Source organism: Rhagoletis pomonella, unplaced genomic scaffold (assembly GCF_013731165.1).
Source record: "Rhagoletis pomonella isolate Grant_MI unplaced genomic scaffold, Rhpom_1.0 Rhpom_scaffold_00005, whole genome shotgun sequence".
Taxonomy (NCBI): domain Eukaryota; kingdom Metazoa; phylum Arthropoda; class Insecta; order Diptera; family Tephritidae; genus Rhagoletis; species Rhagoletis pomonella.
Window position 1 is genome coordinate 67,934,347 of NW_023458559.1, and position 21,210 is coordinate 67,955,556.

Here is a 21,210-nt window from a genome sequence, read left to right on the forward strand (position 1 = left end):
ACATTCGACTAGAAGGTGTCTCTATGGCCGACTTACAGAATCGGCATACAGTAGGCTGAAACGAGACCCTGTGGTAAAATTAAATATCTCCTCTTGGGATTAACCTTTTTGGGTGATTTGTTTTTTTTTTTACCCATCTTGTTTTCATACATACTTTTATACTGAATCTCTTTTCAAATAGTATTGTCCGTGGAATCTCGTCTCCGGGTAGAAGATCTAGCGGTATCTGACATCCTACTTGCCCCATTTTCCTAGAAGTTTTGCCCTTTCCACTGCTCAAACCCTCTCGAGCAAAATTAGATGAATTTCTTCACCGAACCAGCTCTAGTAAGTGCGTTAGCTTCGCTTTATTTGACATCGGTATACCCAGGCAGCAGTAGCCACATACATACATATATTGCGAACACTTCAGTCTGAAAGACGCATATATAGTAGTGTTACCACCAATTGGGATTGAAAGCTGATACGTTCCGTTCGCAAAGATACATCGTCCGCACCAAAACTAATGCCCCCTAACATTTGCTTCACAGCTTATGTATCAACACTAGCCTCTCTTTTCTCTTGCAGATTGATGATAAGAGCCTCGCCGCCATGTTGCTTATTTTTTAAAGTTTTTTTTTCAGCCAGTGTATGAAGAAGTTCAAAAACCTGCAACAACAAAAAAAATTGATAGAAATATTAAATTCATGTGTATCACAGAGTCGAATCAAAAGCGTTATGCTGGATTTCCACTTGGGATTAAATGGCAAAAATTGTAATGACAAAGTTGGGCATTTGAAAAAAATTCGTTTCATTACCTTAAAAAAAAAATAGTCATTAAATACATTTCCACATGGCATTTTTTAAATACCTCCAATTTTTTGTAATTTCAGTGCCGAATGGAAATTCGGAATTACTCTCTTAAAAGTGTTTAGTAGTAAGCAATCATCGGCCCGCATTAGCACTTCCATTTAACTTTTGATTCACATCGATTGAATTGGTGAATGTGACAATAGAATTTTGGGCAATCATTTTTATTACTTAGCGAGACTTATTTGATTTATGTATTTTAGAGTATGTAGCTTTTTTTTATTTTGCTTTATTTAGGTTATTTAAACGATTTCTAAAAGTACTCAAGCGAAGGCAAAGAAAATAAAACGAAAAAATGGTTTGAATAGTTGAATAGCAAAAATTATATTTACTTAGAAATTTGGTACCCTTTTCATTGTTGTCTCTGCAAGTGAACGACCAACCGGATCTATGGTATATTTCTTCTTATTCTGACTTTTCACAAAATACAAACTTTTCAACTTCTTTGTGGTGTTCATTATCGAGTTTCCTATATCGACTATGATTGTGACTGCGCTTCGATTACGAATACAGCCAAGTGCCGTTCAAATCATTGAAATTAATTAAAATAAACAAAAAATTGACTTGCTAATTTCATTAGTCAATCGCACAAGTTCATGCACATTAAAATTTAACGAACTTATTTATTAAAAGTATTTTCGACAAAAATGCAACCATGTGCTAGCAAAAATTTATCCAGCAAGAATTTGTTACTTCACCTCAAAATGAAATATAACTTTGCTTCCTCGATGTATCGTGCCTTGCGAATACTCTCATTGGGAGATTTCAGTCAAATTAAAAGTTTAGTAGACTTTCAACTGTGGTTTACATTTTTCCGTATTTCTTGTAGAAACGTTATCCATTATAATAAATTTCTGTTCTATTCTTAATTTTCATGTTGTCTAACGGCCCAATTCTGTGTTTTCTTGATAAATTTTTTGTAAAGAAATTTTATCAAGATTTTTATCAAGTAAAAGCTTCCCTCGTATTCTGTGTCAATATTTATAAAACAAAAAGCTCTACGATTTCCTCATAAGTGGAACTGATTTCCACATGTGTGGAACTGATTTCATTGTCACATATGAAAAATATGGATTTAAAAGCAACAAAGCTTTTGACTGTCGTAGCCGAGTAGCTAGAGATGTCGACTATAATTCCGTGTGTCGCAGGTTCAAATGCCGGCACATGGAGTATTTAATTGTTAGAAACAAATTTATTAATATACAAAATGTCTACATTTCACATGAAATTTCAATTTGTCAATAGCATTTTCAATCTTGATAATTTATCAAGAAAAAAGCTTTTGGTTTCTGTGCTAGAATACCAATTCTTGATAAATAATAAAAAAATGACAAATTATAAAGATTTTCAATTTATCAAGTGCACAGAATCGGGCTGTAAATCCGCATAATTTTCCCTCCAAAAAGCTATAAAATAAAATAGTAAAATTGTGCTTTTATCTGTTTGCATCATTAAAGTGAATAAACAACAAACTCAACGAGCCCCATAATTGTAAAAAAAAATGAACCAAATTGAGTTCAACTACGGAAAAATTGTTATTCTCTGACTATAATATAAAATACCGCAGCGAGACACGCGCATTAATTAATGACCAGCACATCAAAATTAAATTGATTCAGAAAAAAAAGACAAGTGTAACACGACTAGTGCTTAAACAAGTTTGTGACTAACATACAAAAGCACCTAATTGCATTCATATTTACTTACATAAATATGTGTGCTTATATGAATATCATGCATACCCTGCACGAAAAGCCAGTTGCAAAGAACAGCTAATCAAAAGCGAGCTCCACCAAAATTCCCATGGAATTTAAATAAGTACATTAAGTTTCGGCTGTCCAAATATAAGCATCATCCATTAAAAAGAATTTTTAAGTGACAGCCTCTAAGTAACGTTAAGTTGCCGTAATCGGACCTTAAGTCTTTAATGAAGACAAGCGTTTGGAAGAAAAACAAAACCAATAGAAATTATTAAGCTAACCGAAACTGCCCCTGTAAGAGCAGTATTAGGTCTGATACCGTTAGCTAATCCACGATAGCAGAATACATTGAGGATACCTCCCTCCCACAGGGACTCAAACGGTGTTTAGCAAATTATCTGAGTGGTTGACATTCGTCAGTAGTTTTCTGTAATAAAATGCCCAAACCAAGAAATATTAAACAGAGGGTTCCAGAGCCTCTATATTTCGACGCTGCCTCAACCCGAAGTATAAAGGTTCCCTTTGCAGCCGCAAGATGAATGAAAAACATAGTCATTCTACCTAAAAGGCACCCATGTCGCTAAACATTCGGTAAAAATTGGAGTTCTCTTGCAAATACTCCGAACAAATGGCGTTGCCTGCGTCGGTTGACGGTTCTGGGCCAATTGGACTTTGAAGCAACAAATAAAAAGGGGCCCATTCAGATGAGGCTACTACTTCTCGATTTCGGGAACACTTTAGAGACAAATTTCGCTGTTCAGCAGGATTTTAGCGAAATGCCCTAGATGAAATGTAGTTGCAATTGCTACCTAAGGCCGCTGTGTTCACGGGATAATATTAATCGAACAAGCAATGTATTTCATTTTATTTATTTAAGATTTCCCTGCAGGGTGCTAGATCTTTCACAAATATGTACTTAGTAAATGTATATACATTTATATGTATATTTACATGCGTGTATAACTACATACGTAGTGACACGCGAATTTGAAGCGTAAAAATAAAGCATAGGAAATTTCGTAATCAAACCGCATGTTAAGCTCACGACTCTACATATGTATGTATGTATAGGGGTATTCTCTGAGTCTTGCAAAGGCCTTGCATGGTGCACATATTGCACGGATTGCACGGTAAAAACCGGTTTTCGTATGGGACAGCTTTGCAAACCGTGCAATCCGTGCACCGCGCAAGGGCTTTGCAAGACTCAGAGAATACCCCTTATGTATATTTTTATTGCATTTGACTATTTGTTTCATCGTTACAATGTTGTGCAGATATTTTGACAAGTTCAAGGTTGTGAAAAGACTAATGAAACTAAGTTCCATATTGGGCAGCATGGCGAAATACATATATGTACATTCATACATATATACTACAATATAATTAATCTAAAAGATTTGCATTTTATATAAAAAGGTGGCTCTCTCGAATTCAAGTGCATTATTACTCAGCTAATTTCACTAAGTACCTAAGTACTTAACTAAACCTACATACGTATTTAGCAGAATATTGTCAGCAGCACAAACTTACTTTAAGTACATATGTATATACATATATATATTAATTGCGTTTGTGTTCTTGGAACAAAAATTATTGTTGCGCTTTATGGGGAAACTGTCGAACTAAAGTCACATGTTTTTTGATCATGACATCACTAGTATTTTCCAAACAGCTCACCTTTACACGTTCGCGTAATTAACGAATGCTGCATATAATATGTATGTACATAAATATAATACATACGTATGTATTTATGTACTTATGTACTTAGGTAATTAAGCATTTAAGCGCCGTGTGCATTCAGTTCAATTAGTCTCGTAAATCACAGCAACTTGATGGAGGCGAAACTATTTGTAGATATGTGCATACATATGGATCGGTATTTTTTTTCCAATGGAATTATCTATATACATATATAATACGCGAAGGGATTTTTTGTGCAGGATAAAAGATCTGCACCGTTCGTTCAATTTTGAAAAATGGAGTGTCAAATTAAAGCGCTTGGCCAGTAGATGTGCAAACTGGTTTTATTTTTTCGAACAGAGTTGCCACCTGTAGAACAATTGTATTCAAATTATTTAATAAGCAATGCCATAATAACCGCGCCGTTCATTCGATTTTCCTAAATGAGGTGTCAAATTAAAAGGCTTGGACCGCTGATATGCAGTAGGGTTTTACTTTTTTGAAAAAAACTTGCCACCTTTTAAAAAAATATATTCAAATTATATAAAAAAAGTAAATATTACAAAATGGGTATCAATGGAAATTGTTTTGAAAATCTTTCTTTCTTAACTTAACATTAGGAAGGTTGACACCTGTTTAAAAAATCGAATTGAATTTGAATTAAGGAAATTAAATAGGAAAGAAATGTCCCAAACAAAAATGGGCTCAGAAAGTAGCAGTTTGAAAATATTTTGAAGTGGGTTGCCACCTGCTTGAAATGTCGAATTTAACTTATCCAAAAGTTATATGAAATGTCAAAATTTGGTTGTCAAACAAAAGAGTGTTAAGAAGTCTTTAGTTTAAACATTAAGAATATTTTTGAGGTGTTGGAAGAGGGCTGCTACCTGTCTGAAAAATTATTTACAATTACCAAATGAATTATTAAAATATGGGTATCAATCGAATGGGTTTGAAAAATCTTTATTTCTGAACTATATTTAGCGGCGTTACCACATGTTCAAAAAATAAAATTCAACTTAATTCATCAGTTAATTAAAATATGTATCGCAACGTTAGAGGAAGAACATTTAAGAATATCTTAGCGCGAAACTACTTTGAAGAGGGGTGCCACCTGTTTAAAAAGTCAAATTTAATTAACTTTTACGAAAGTTATTTGAAATATGAAGCGAAAGGGCGTTGAAAAAGCTTGAGTTTGAACATTTATAGAATGTTTGAAGAGGGTTGCCACGTGTTTATAAAGTGACATTCAAATTGTTTAAGAAGTTGGATGAATTATTAAAAGATGGATATCATCGAAAAGATTTTGATAAGGTTTTATTTCTGAAATATATTTAGGAGAGCTGCCACCTGTTTAAAAAATTCAACTCACTTAAATTAGGGCATTTACCAAATTCAAATATGTATGTGTTTTAAAATTTGTTAAGAAATCTCTAGTTTGAACACTAGAAATATTTTTTGGGTGTTTGAAGAAGGTTGCCACCTGCTCAAATATTCAAATTATTTAACAAGTGAAATGAATTATTAAAATATGGGTGTCAATCGTAATGGGGTTGAAAAGGCTTTATTTCCGAAATATATTTAGGAGGGTTGCCACGTATTCTATAAGCTGCATTCAAAATATTTAATTGTAGATAATTGAATTTTAAGTTAATTGAATTTTTAAAGGATGGATATCAATCGAAAAGGGTTTGAAAAGGCTTTCAAGTAGGTTTTGCAACTCACTTCCGAGTGAATTTAAACCAAATTCACTTCGAACTCAAATTAAACATTCTAGAAGTTTACTCAAAAATAAACTGTATGACCTGAAAAATTGAGATCTTGCCTTTTTTTTTTTGAAATTATAAACTTTTTATCGGTAAAGGGTCATTTAAAATTTGGTAATATTAAAATCCTACTATTCAAAACGGCTGCACGGATTTAGAAGAAATATGACACTCAAATCGCTTATACCTTACTAATATTTGGAATAGTTTGTAGGTTTTTGAAATTCGATCTTGGGCGTCTTAACGCCGTGCGGGTTTACTAGTAAAATCTATTATATTTTTAAGACGTCCACCAAAATATTTCGGAAAAATATTAAGATTTAAGCGAGCTGCACCGATTTGAAAATACCTCCAAAAATGGAGTTTTTTATGAATAAAAATAGTTTCTTAAAGAGGTTTTTTAAAAAAATCCCCTCAAATGACAAAACGGTTTAACCTTAAAAAATTTACATAAAAAATTATTAAAAAAAAAAACATTTTGATTCGAATCGTAATAATTGTGATTTTTGATGCTGTTTTTTAACATTTTTTTCAAAGATTGGTATAAAAGTAACTTGAATAACTGAACCTAAACCCTTCCGATTTAGACTTGTGAGGTATCATTGGAAAGGTATTTTCTCAACCTTTCTATTTCTTTGCTAATAAGCTTATTCAAAGGATGAAAAGGAAAGGTAGGATGAACGAACATCATTTAAAGTTGAATTAAGATGTGTTGGTATTTAAAAAAAAAATATTTGGGACACGAATGACTTTTTTGCACATAAATAAAAGTAGTGGCAAAATACCTTTCTACCGAGATCCCATAAGTCTAAATCAGAATAGTTTTCGCCCAGTTATATATGTTTTTCGTAAATCAATCTTTGAAAAAAAGTAAAAAACAGCATCAAAAATCTCATTATTACGATTCAGTTGAAAAGATTTTTAATTAAGCCTAATCTGTTTTGTCATCTGAGGGGACTTTTTTCAAAAAGTTCTTTAAGAAACTATTTTTTATTCATAAAAAACTCCATTTTTGGAGGTACATATTTTCAAATCGGTCCAGCTCGCTTAAATCTTAATATTTTTCCGAAATATTGTGGTGGACGTCTTAAAATATAATACATTTTGTAATCCCGGCGGAAAAACCGCAACTTTTTACATATGCTTAGGATTAGGTTCTTTCGCACTCGTAATCAAGTTTGAGACCCTAAGCTTTGGGGATGTGTCCAGTTTGAGAAGAAGTTCCACATCCTATGAAATTTTACAACCGTTTACTGAACAGTTTACTGAAGCGACTATAAACAATGAAAACAATGCGAAAGTCACAAAAAGCGCCTTAAAAGAAAGAAAATATTAAAAATAGAGTGTGAAACGTAAGTGGAATGTATGTGGAACATAACAAAATATTCGTACATTTGTTGTTTTTTTTTGTCTGCAACTACAACAAGCTCTTGGTGGAATTCAATATTCTATAAAAATGCAGCACCTTCGATACCATAACCCATGAGAACGAATGAACAATTTCCAAAAAGCTATAAAATAAATAAAATATTAAAAATAAAGTGTGGATAATATGTGGATCGCATGCGTTGAAGATAGCAAATTAATTTACCTTTTCTCCTTCTTTCGTTTGCAGCTCGCTTTTCAAGGCTTTCGGCTTCATATTTATTTATTTATTTATTTGTTCTACAGAAAAGTGTTTTCTTACAGACATATGAGAATAGAACATTTAGATATTTAAATATGTGTGATATATTACAGAATAGACTAATTATACATATTAATTTGTAATAATAATAATAATAATAATAATAATAACATAAAACAGCAGGTTTGGTAGCTGGCGAGGCCTAGCCTTCAGTCTACTTTTGTGTGCGGGTTTCCGATCCATGTTCCCGAAGTCATTACTTTGAGTGTGTGGCAGGCGGAAAGCTCTAGTTTCGGCTCCGCGCTGTGGACATGCTGTTGATCATGGTCGGAAAGGCCGAGTTTCCGATCCATGCTCGTATTGTCTTACGCGACCGCGAAAATATACGAAGCCGATTACAATTGTACTAAGCAGTCATAGATATTGTGTAATTTATCGTTCCCGGTTAAAGATATTAATTTATTTAGTTACAAAAAAGCGATTCACGTTTACGTTTACCTCATAAACTGAACAGAAATACAGTTCACCAGCTGAACGATAAGGTGCAATGTAAGGGTTTACATGTCATTTATTCCAAATCTCAAGTAAGGTTTTCTTAATGGTAAAATGTGAGTCGGAGGTGTCAAAATAGTCGTAATGCTTATTAAAGTCCTGGCATAGGCAACGAAAAGCATCATGCATTTCAAAATTTGTTCTACAAATAGTTAGCTTAATGGGCTTGTAATGTCTAGAAGGCCTAGAAGGAATACAAAACGTGATCTGGTTCAGTAGAATGGGACTATTGACCATTCCGTTCAAGAACTTATCTCCTAGCACTACAGCAGAGCAAGGATTGAATTGAAGGGGGTAGAAAAGACGTGCGGCCGAACTTCTTGTATAGGATGTAGTTATTTATTCAAATCATCAGAACATTTTGTCTAAAATAATGATGGGCTTTTTGCGAGCTATAGTACTTAAGTACTACGCTGAGAGTTTCGTTCTTCTGTATCTGTGGTGAGATATTTAGATATAGGATCCCACTTTCCAATTAAAAGCACATACATACATACCTATGTGTGCATTTAGCGCGAACAATATATCAAAGTCCTGGCGCAAAGCTGTGAAGGTATGGACATGTGTACATACATATGTATGCGTGTACTAATGCCCCATGCTTAAAACAAAAACAAACGCCAAATATAGCTGAGCAAATAAAGAAAAGGTGATTTATGTCATTTCTACACTTGAAAAAAGATAACTATTCTTGAAATTTTCAATGCCGCATGTACACGTTGGAGCCACAAATCACAGTTATAATCCAAATTATCTGCTATGAAACTTATTATTGTAGATACACATGTTTGCTTAAGTATTACTTATAAAACATACAGTAGCTTTTATTTTGGGATGCTGTGAACGAATCTAAGACTTTCATATGAAGTTAGTTTTCTCGGTTGGAATCGGTCGGACGGAGCATCAACTTTTTCATTTAATACAAGTGGCGAAAATATTGAGTTTGATGAATTTCTGTAGTTTCTTAAAAAAAACAACAAATAAAAACTTGTTTTTAATCTCAACTTATTGCTGCAAATGTAAATGTGTTTAGAAGTTTTGAAAACAAATCAAAAATATTAAAAACCCAAAACATATTAAATACCTAAATAAATTGTTTTGGAATTTGCAAATCAGCCAGCCAAAATGTTGGATGTACGTAAAATATTGCCAATTATTAGACACAAAATTATAAAATTATGTTTAGCTTGCTCTGATGTGTCGGATTTGGCATATCGAATGGCGTGACTTAACTTAGTAAACTTTAAAAATTATACTAAGTCAAACGCGTAAGGTCATTAATATCAGCCAAGAATTACAAATTACGTATGGAACTTATGTGGATCGTATGCCGAACTTGTGATAATTTGTACTTAAAGGCATTTAAGTGGCTTAAAAATAAATTTTTCACGTAAAAAAATAAATAACAATAAAAAATATATACATATGTATGTAAAATAAGAAAATAGCTCTTACAAACACGTAATACCATATACATAAGCCAAATATTTAAAATTTGGTGTGGAACTTGTGTGGAACTTATGTGGAATGTATGTAAATTTTGTGACAATTTATCCATTCAAGCACTAAAGCGCCCTTAAACAGAGTGTTAACGTTATAAAATACATTTGTCGAATATAGAGGCCCTGAAAATTATGCCACATATAAAAAAATTAGTAACAGAGCGTAAAGTGCATTCAAATATGATGTCATTCATTGAAATAAATGCGTGGAATTTTGTGGATTTTATGTGGAACATGTTTTTTTCTTCAGTTTGCGTGCATTTCTATATCAATTTTATTACTATAATTAATTATTATTTTTTTACATTATGAAAAATGAATATGTTTTAGAATTTAATTCAACGAAAAATTGAGTTATTATAAACCAGTTATGTATAATCATTTGCCTTGCAATTCCTCTCTACAATTTGCGTCAAATGATAACTTTTTCGAAGATTTCTATGACGCACTTCCATTTCATTTATGGGTACTTTAATAAAAATATTTTTATACTCTTGTTTTGTTATCACTACAAGCCGCTGTAAGATTTATCGATCCCATAGTGTGCTTGTTTCAATTAGTTATGTTCTTGCATGTGAATGACTATACAAATGAATCTGTTGATAAATGAATTTTTCTAAATGAATTCTCCTACATATGTGTATATTAGGGTGGTCCAAAATGCATGTGAAAAAGTAAAGTCGGAATTTTTATGCTCTCACCCCCTAGGATTGTTCTATACCGAAAAAAATAAACCCCTATTTTTTTTTTATTTTGAAATTAAAAAATATTTAGAGATCGCTCAAAGCGCCCAAAGTTTTCCATGTACTATTTTATATGGGGGAAAAACAAATTTTCGTAGAAATGGTATAGAATTCTTAAAAATCAACATTTTTCTATCGGAAATGTCTGTTTATCTGCAGGAGATTCCCAGTAGTAATTCCCAATTGTTTATTCAACCATTTTTTCATCGCAACCATAAAAAATAAGGGCATACTTTTTTCGATATAACGGGTGATTTTTTAAGAGCTTGATAACTTTTTTTTTAAAAAAAAACGCATAAAATTTGCAAAATCTCATCGGTTCTTTATTTGAAACGTTAGATTGGTCCATGACATTTACTTTTTGAAGATAATTTCATTTAAATGTTGACCGCGGCTGCGTCTTAGGTGGTCCATTCGGAAAGTCCAATTTTGGGCAACTTTTTCGAGCATTTCGGCCGGAATAGCCCGAATTTCTTCGGAAATGTTGTCTTCCAAAGCTGGAATAGTTGCTGGCTTATTTCTGTAGACTTTAGACTTGACGTAGCCCCACAAAAAATAGTCTAAAGGCGTCAAATCGCATGATCTTGGTGGCCAACTTACCGGTCCATTTCTTGAGATGAATTGTTCTCCGAAGTTTTCCCTCAAAATGGCCATAGAATCGCGAGCTGTGTGGCATGTAGCGCCATCTTGTTGAAACCACATGTCAACCAAGTTCAGTTCTTCCATTTTTGGCAACAAAAAGTTTGTTAGCATCGAACGATAGCGATCGCCATTCACCGTAACGTTGCGTCCAACAGCATCTTTGAAAAAAATACGGTCCAATGATTCCACCAGCGTACAAACCACACCAAACAGTGCATTTTTCGGGATGCATGGGCAGTTCTTGAACGGCTTCTGGTTGCTCTTCACTCCAAATGCGGCAATTTTGCTTATTTACGAAGCCATTCAACCAGAAATGAGCCTCATCGCTGAACAAAATTTGTCGATAAAAAAGCGGATTTTCTGCCAACTTTTCTAGGGCCCATTCACTGAAAATTCGACGTTGTGGCAGATCGTTCGGCTTCAGTTCTTGCACGAGCTGTATTTTATACGGTTTTACACCAAGATCTTTGCGTAAAATCTTCCATGTGGTCGAATAACACAAACCCAATTGCTGCGAACGGCGACGAATCGACATTTCACGGTCTTCAGCAACACTCTCAGAAACAGACGCAATATTCTCTTCTGTACGCACTGTACGCATTCGTGTGGTTGGTTTAATGTCCAATAAAGTAAACTGAGTGCGAAACTTGGTCACAATCGCATTAATTGTTTGCTCACTTGGTCGATTATGTAGACCATAAATCGGACGTAAAGCGCGAAACACATTTCGAACCGAACACTGATTTTGGTAATAAAATTCAATGATTTGCAAGCGTTGCTCGTTAGTAAGTCTATTCATGATGAAATGTCAAAGCATACTGAGCATCTTTCTCTTTGACACCATGTCTGAAATCCCACGTGATCTGTCAAATACTAATGCATGAAAATCCTAACCTCAAAAAAATCACCCGTTAGAACAATCCTAGGGGGTGAGAGCATTACAATTCCGACTTTACTATTTTTGGACCACCCTAGTGTATATTCATACCTAGTATGTATGTATTGGATCATGTAACATTTTGATTACATTGCCGATTAACATACTTTTTATCAATTACTAAGACCCAGACAGTGTATGTGTAAAAAATGTTTGCTTACATTTTATTCTCGCAAAATACTTATCAGTAGCTTTGAAGTGTTGTCTAAAGTTCATTTTACTTATGTAGGTACTGTGGCAATGTGTCTGACGCGTGTTCACAGCGGCACTTGGGTTAATATACTGTAGAAACTTGCATAATTATACACTTGTTAATGCATGCCCGATAATGCATACATATGTACATACACACATACCGTCTTACAGTGGGCTAATTGATGTCGATATTGCGTATTAATTAAAAAAATGAATTTCAAAATACAAAGAAGGGTTTGGTACCAAATGAAAGTAGATAAAATTCTACATCACTATGTAATCAAATATTAGCCCAAAAATTTACCGTTTTCTTGCAAAATACTCTTAAAGTCGTCACTTTTTCCTTTGAGTGTGCGCAAAATGAAAAACGTGATTTAATATTTCAAATTTCCAAGCTATATCTGAGATTTCTTTAAAGATATATCAAAAACGGCAATGGAACCTTCTTGTTCAGGTATTTAGGCAATACAAGGTGATTTTAGTTTTCTTTTTTTACTATGGTTGTAAGTATTTTATTTTATTTTTTATCGTAAGCATAAAAATAAGGGGTTTTTGGCTATATACGTAGACATATAGTTGAGAAGTAGGTGCGATCAAGCAGCCTTATAGCGATGATGAAGATGTTGATAGTGATTACAATGACGCAAGCGAATATCATAATTATTTTTATTAAGGGTTATACCTAAATTACTTTCTAGGCTTAACAAAAACTTGTAGATAATTGTTGAAGAGAAAAATTGTACAATTCGTATTCATTGTCATATAAAAAATTACCTAAAAAAGTGATGATGTGGGTGATGTTGATGATGAAAATAGTAATGAAGATAATGATGAGGATAATTCTAACAATGATAGAAGATGTGTTTAGCTTGTAATTAATGATGATTAGGATTTTAACAAATTATTCACTTCATTTGGTGCTAGTTATACAAATACATCAAAATATTTTAAATTAAATGTACATACGTATGAATTGATCTCCAATTTCAAAGTCGATTACCCCCAGCGCAATTTGGACGATTTTTAGTTCTAGATGCAGTTACATAGTTAAAAAAAAGGTCTTTCGATTGGTGTTATCAGTTTTAAGATATCTCCTTTAGTTTCCGATACGTTGACTACAATTTTTTCGATAATTTAGTAAAAATTTAATTGGTGATGCCGTCATATTAATCTAATCTTAACTAATCAATATCTTAACAATGGCGATCTCCGTTTTTGGATATCTCCTTAAGTTTCCGAGATATTGAGTAAAAAGTGTCGTTAATTTAGTTGAAATTGTGATCACATTTTGTCGTATTTCATACAAAGTGGCTGCCAAATTGTGGACAAATGACGCTTACGACAAAATTTTACTAAAGAAAATCCTTCATAAACTCAAAACTAATTAAGAATAAACATTAAAAATTAAATAATTTAAGAACCTTGTGAACTAGTAACGTTTTCAGAGACTTTGGAGAAAATCTATCTTCGCGTTTTTGAGAAATTGCATTCCAAACTTCAATCGCGATTTCCCACAACCTGCCGAAATTAACATACGACAGTCTTTTATCCAGGCGACGATACATACATACATATATGATATACGTTAGTAAATATGTATGTACATTAGAAAGTCCAAAAAAATTGTTCCCCTTGCCGAAGAGGATGCTCATGATGCTCAGATTTTACTCTGGAAGTATTGTGTACATATATTAACCAAACAATTGGTTAAGCAACCGAAGAACATTTCAAATTTAAATTATCTAAAAAATATCACAAGCTCTGTTATCATGGCAACAGTAGTTTTTTATAAAAATCCACAATAGTTCTGCCAGTTTTACAGCAATGCAGTAGCGCATTTCAAGATCATTGAGCATCCTGTATTGGTTACAGTAGAAAATTGAAAGTTGGATATTACAAATATCAAAAGGAAAATACGGGGGTGCCCCGTTTTCTAGGATGATATTTTTTTCAATACAAAAATTGGACCACTCTAATGTACATATGTATATGTATGCATATTGCAATAGTTGTGTTCGATAACAAAATTACACAATACCAGCCAACAATCAAAATCAAGAGCGTAAGCGAAAATTCTCTCCCAAAGAAAAGAAAAAGCAAAAACAGGAAGAAGAAGACACCCACCAGCTGACTTTGTTTATGTTTTATTTGTAAACAAACTGAAATTCATGTTGCCTCCATGGAAGGAAAAAGGAAAGTGAACGGACCAGGAACATTTCTGGAAGTAAAAACTAGTTAGCACAATCATAAAGTCACATAGCATGTAGCCAAAAAGCATATACATAAACCAAAACTCGCCAAATTCAATTTTGTTTGTTTATAAAAATTGCTACGTTTGCTGTCTCAATTTTTAAGTGATGGATAATTTTTTGTCGTTATCGAACGCCAACTTGTAAAAATTAGGAAAAGCTATTACAACTTTTTGTGTTGTCGAACGCAACTAATATGTACATAGATACAAATTCCGTGTTGCTTCTCCCTTACTAAATATTTATTTCTACTTAGCGGTTAATCTTATCAACAGCGTATTTTACTGTCATCTTTCATTCATACATACATACATATATACACCCCGCTTCAGTTGAATAGGCACATTTTCTTATCTTTGAGATTTTTTTTTAAATATTCGTAATGTTGTTCGAGCAAACTTTTTTTGTTATTTTTCTATAAAAAAAAAAACATCCAAGCATATCTAGAACTTTGCAAATATTTTATTCAAAACGTAAAAGTTAGGCGGAAATGACAGAAAGTCCGTTGTTATTGTCGAAATAGCGGATCAAAAATTAAAGAAAAAAACGTTGGTGTTAATGACACCACTAGGTAGATTACGAAATTACTCTCTACACTTGAGTTCAGAAAATGTCAAAAAGGGGCATCAATTTTAATAAACAACCCTGCAACAGGAACTTTAAAAACGCAGATAAAGAAGTGAAGTCGTAATTTTTTCAACGTTTCCCCCTATTTACTAGCCTTACTATCCAATACTAAGAGTGTTAAATAGTAAAAGCTTCTTCGATGTCTACAAATCCAGAAATAAGCTCGGATCTTGAAGAAGAAAATGTGCCTATTCAAATGAATAGGTTTGTATGTTTACATATCTAGGTGGTGTACTTATAATTAGTCTAGCCGTTGCCATATTTCCTTCTTTGTTATGATTTTTCTCGACTGCTTAATTGTTTCCAGTTTTAATATCAGTGAAAATTACAGCACGAGCGTGAAAGTTCGTGCTTGAGTAATTTATTGAAATCGCATTAACATGTAATTGTGTGTATTTTTAGTATTTTTGAGGATCTTCCCGGGTAATAACCTACTTTTTACAAGCTTTTTTACTTCTTTGAAGTCTGATGTGTACATAAGCTCTCGATAACGCCTTTGAGACTTGCGCAATCTATTTAGATTAAAACATTTATTACTTAGTTCACTAGCGTTTTTTTGTTTAGGCAATTTTTTTTTTTATCAATTTTATAGTTGTGACACTTCGTAATAGATATAGAAATGTGGTTGGTGTTCAAGAGATTCTGAAGACTTAATGAATATAACTAATACGTAGGTCCGACTCGGAATGAAGTCAGACGAGGCATTTGCCTAAAATTTGGTGTAAAAAAGCTTTGCTTATTACTGCATCCGCAGAATATTGATAAGAACAAGTAATTTTTAAGCAAAAAATAAAACCGACTTCAATTCTCACATACAAATTTTAGATTATCGTTTATTTCTTCATGATCCAATGATCGGAATAAATAAAATAAATTAGTATGGGACCACCTGTGAGGTAACACCTTTCCTTTTAAAAAAATAATTATAGAAATCGGTTAACGTGGTCCAAAGTTATGCGGTAACTTACATTATAAGAAAGAAAAAATATTCCGACGAACTAATAACCTTCTCCTTTTTGTGAAGTCGGTTAAAAATAAGCGTTCAAAGTTCAAAAAACTGGCATATTAAAATTTTATTTACTTACTGATTCAATATTTCGCGCCGGCTATGATTAATAATAATCTCTTGCATAAATAAATCGTGCGGTCAGCATAAATTCTTCCATGCATGGTATTCAATAATAATAAAAAATTTTGTTTTTTTTTGCGATACGCATTACTCATTTTTCTATACTTTACTTTTCAGCTACTGATTTTTTAATGACCATGTCAATTTCAGTTTTGCGTTTTATAAATTTATTACATTTCATTCAAAGAAATCTGAATCGTTTATTTTAATTTGTATCGCCTTTATACGTATGATTTTATGTATGTATGTATGTGCATTAGGGTGTCTCACCGTTTTTCCAGCAAAATCATAAAAATTGTTATTCTTCATTCAGAAAAATATTAACCAATTCGAATACTTCCGAAATCTAGTTTTTTTTTTAATATTTGGTCAAAAATATCAGTTGATATGATAGAAGGCCTTAAGTTTTAAAGGTCTGAATGAAAATGTTTTAAAAAAATTGAGATTTTTGGTTCAGCTCCCGTAAATCTCAATATTTTTCGTAAATTTTTTAAATTTTTTAAATTTTATTAATCCGTTGGGAAAATTGTACCGATTTTTTTTTTGTATGAAAAGCGGTACACCTTAATGTACATATGTATGTATGTTTATACATCTACGTTCATATATATAATTGCCTTTGCGTGGATATTTTCTTGCCCACAGCTGACAATGTTTAAACAAAAGTGGCATATTAGATTTTTGGTACTACTTTATGGAAAAGAGTAAATAAATGAACTGAATGATTGATAGCTGCATTTATGTATAACCGTATCACCTGAACACACATTAGGCATAGTCATAGCTGGTAACACAAATAATGAATTTACATTAGACCGTACCAGAAAAAAAGTTCGCCGTGCACCCCTAAGTCTAAAGTATTTTAGCTGGGCAATTTCGAATTTTTTTAATATTTTTTTGCCAAACGAAAGGGTCGCTATTTTAAATTGTTGTCATATATTCGGCACTTATAGTTGGATCTTAAAGTATGGCATATGGATGTTCTTTTTTTTTGTTTTGTATGACCTCAATGTACATATGTGTGTATGTTAATACATAACGTCGATGTTTTGGAAAAACCGCCCATCGACCAGTTGCAAAACCGCCTGAACTCCGGGCATCCAGATTTATGCATAAGAATCGTAAACTCGTTATTAAAACAACAGATTTGTAAAATAATAGCTAGAGAAAATAGCGCCTCTCAAGGCAATGCCTTCAAAGAAAAGCCGTTTTTTGCTCTCCTGTAAAATTTGAGTGCCGTAAGATAGGCGGTTTTGCAATTGGTCGATGGGCGGTTTTGCAAAAACATCGACCATATGTATGTATAAATTGACCAGTAACTAATAGAATTTTTTAAATTTGTCAAGGAAGAGTTTACAAATAAAATTTGATGCTTTGTTTGTGGTGGAAGTTATGTGGAACGTATGTGAAGTTGCGGAACACATATGGAACATGTTGAAAATAAATCAAATACATACCAAAATTACATATTGGCAAATTTATGCTGAGTAGTAAAACTTTGAATATCGTTAAAAATTAAGTTTGATAAGCTAATTATTTCACTTATAGTTATTAGCAAAAGTTGCTGACCGCGATACTCAGACAATAAAAGTTGAACATAAGTTTTTTTTGTAGCGTTTTTTTTATACTTCGTTTTGTTCTCTGTGTTACCCATTCGCCTACTTTTTCAATAAACGAACGTCAGCAAGTTAAATTTGAGTTATTTCACTGTTAAATGATAAAATGTGAGCGAAGGTTAATAACTATACATAAAAAAAAAATATTCCGATAAAAAATTCTTTTTTTTTTTGTGAAAAGAGTTTCTAAAGAATATCGGACAACACTTTGTCAGAAAGTACTGTCAAGTCATTTATATCTTTTCAATATGCATATGGCCTTATTCATAAAAAATAAAGTACCTTTAAAAAAGATTTATAAACTGAAAAATGTATGAAAATGCCATTTTATAAAGCTCTTTAAATCTACTTTATTTTTTATGAATAATAGCCAATAGAATTCGGTTCAGATATGTACATATGCTCCAAGACTTTTAGTTTTTTGTCTCGGGAAGAGCTATTCTGGAACTAAAGTAGTGTGACCATTGAATTTTAATTAGTTATTTCTATACTGTAAAGCGCCGTTAGTTATTGCACGTGTATTAGTTATACTTACAAATTTTCACAAAAATTAGCTTCAATGCCTGAAAACTACATTTGTGGCACATATTTACATATGCGGGAGGTATTATTATACTGAATCTAATTAATGACTACTTTTAAAAGCATAGTTGTTTGATAAAATTCAGAATTAGAACACGTTCCACATGTGTACCACAAATGTTTCCACTCGAAAAATAATTTTTTAGATTAAACCTAATTTTAATAATGATCAACAAATGTTTCGTCATGAAAAACCGTTTTCTAAATTAGACTTATGTAGTTCAGAATACGTTCCACAATTCTTTACTCCAATTTTTTTCTAGATTAGACTTAATTCAAAATATGTTCCACGCACGTTCCAAATGCTTTTTTGTAACGAAAAGACTTTCGGACTTACAGGTCTATTCTGCACGTTAGCGAAGATTTTGTAACCGGAAAATTGTATTACCATTGTGTTTTTATTGCCTTAATTCGTGTAACCGAATGATGAAGTAAAAAATTATGTTCCACATGGGTTCCACGTTACACTTTTATCTTGAATTAAAAATTCTTTAATTACACGTTTTCAGTACTAGGTGCTAGAAAGCTTTCAACGCTACTTAGAGGTCTATAAGAGCGTTACAATAACCTATGTTCCTATTCTTAACAATTCGAAAGTCATTTGTGATGCAAGCTACACTTGACATCTCTAGCGAACAGCATAACTTTTTGCATATACTACTAATTGCTTGCTCAGTTTTATTTTTGCATTTTCTTCGTATATTTTGCTTCTTGTACACCTTCGGCTTAAATCTCAAGTTCATTGTTCACGTGCAAGGTGGGCAGCACGAAAAAAGCGATTAAAAATAGCTTCGCTTAGGTCCATTTCAAGAGAGTGTATTTGTGTGGGAAAAGCCATGTGCCAGAAAAGAAAATGAGAAAAGTACAATTTGTGCAAATAATAAATAATAAAACGATAATAATAAACTGCATAAATAGGCGTGGTATTTGTTGGCAAATAAATATCGCTTAACTAAATGCTAAGCCGATGTTTACACTCTATTCTACTTAGATTTATAGCAAGTCGAAAATTATTACATACATGTTTGGATAGTAAAATGTATATGGCATTTTCGTTACACGATTTATTTATAGTAAAAATCTAAAAATATTCTGGGCATCATCCATTCGTTTTCAGAATTGGCTTTGCGTCAGAATTGGCTGTGTCTACTTTGATTTCAGATGAATTTTTTCGCTAACCAATTTTGTGTAATCATTTGCACTTCTTTTGTCCACACCAATAAGTTCGTCTTAAATGCCACAAAACATTAATTAGAGCCTCGCTGTGCATGAACTAAATACTTAAATAAGTATTTACTTATATATATATATATATATGTATGTGGTGTATGTACTATGTATATTGTCGCTAAAATTTGGCAAACATACAATCACCTTTATTGACTCAGTTGCTATTAAACATCAGTTGTCCGCCTTGTTTAACTTGTTTTGCTCAAGTTTTGCGTTGTATCGGGATTTTTACAGATTTTTATACATACATATGTACATACATATATACGCAAAATGATCGATTACAGTGAAATTTAATTTGCTCTTCATTCATGAAATTTCCAATTTAAAATGCACGCATCAATATTATATTTTGATGTGAGCAAATATTTAAATTTTTTATTAACATAGAGAAGTAATTTAAAATTTTCGGTTTTTGGAGATTTCACCATCCAATTAATAAGCTTGGTATGGAGAATATGTTCAGTCTAACAGATGACTAAACTTCCCCAAAATTGCCAAGATATGTGTCTTTCCACCTGTCCTTCTGTATAGGGGCATTCCAAAGTGATGGATGGAACATTTTAACTCGTTTTTGCTAAAACTTTAAGTAATTTCTCTTTGACCATTAATTTGAAAAGTTTCAAAATGTTAAAACTTGAAGTCAGATATGAGTTTAATATGACCTAATAATGTATAAAACTTAATTATATAATTTATACAGAAAATTGATATTTTCTAAGAGTAACGATAACGTTGACACCCGCCTCCCTGAGTTGATGGATTCGTTAATAGCGCCTTACTCATATATAGGCAATATAATGTTAAGGTCGCTTTTATGTTTTGGTGGCATTATTATATTAGAAAATTAAAAAAAAAAACTCTTTTAGCTTGTGAGTATTTTTTGTGACGGGTGGGACGAGTTACTATTGAGGACACATAATTCGTGAGTAAATTGAGTACTACTGGTTTGAAAAGAATATCGTTACCTTAATTCACAAACAATTGGAAGCTTACATATTTGTAAATTTAGTAAAAAAAAAAACATACTCGTGGTACAAAGCTCAATAACAATATTAAAAAAATAATAATTTTTCTGTGACCGGTGAGACAGCCAATAAGCATAATAAACTTTAAATGCATCGTGTGGTTCAATGTTACTACAACTATAGAGATTAAAGTTTTGTAAGTTAAGGAAAAATAGTCAAAGATTCAAAGCACAAATTTTTCATATAATGAAACTAGTTCATAGTTTTTCTCTTTTTATTAGTAAAATAAGCACTACTAAAATATGTAAATATATTTTTTGATTATATTTCGGTTTTTGTTTTTTTAGTACCTTTTTTTGCCTTTTTTGCGATTTCTAGTGCCTTTTTCTGCCTATTTCGATATTTCATTGTGCCTTTTTATAGCTTTTTAGGTCCTACAAATCCGTTCCCTGCATATGAGTAACACAAACAAAAAAATTGACGCAAAATCTGTTATTTTTTTTTTAGTTTTTCCCTGCTAAAGTTTGAATTTTTTAATTTTAAAAATCAAAAGTCTGGAATGATTAACTAATTTCTCAGAAACTTGCAGGCCTATCGAAAAGTTATGTACATATAT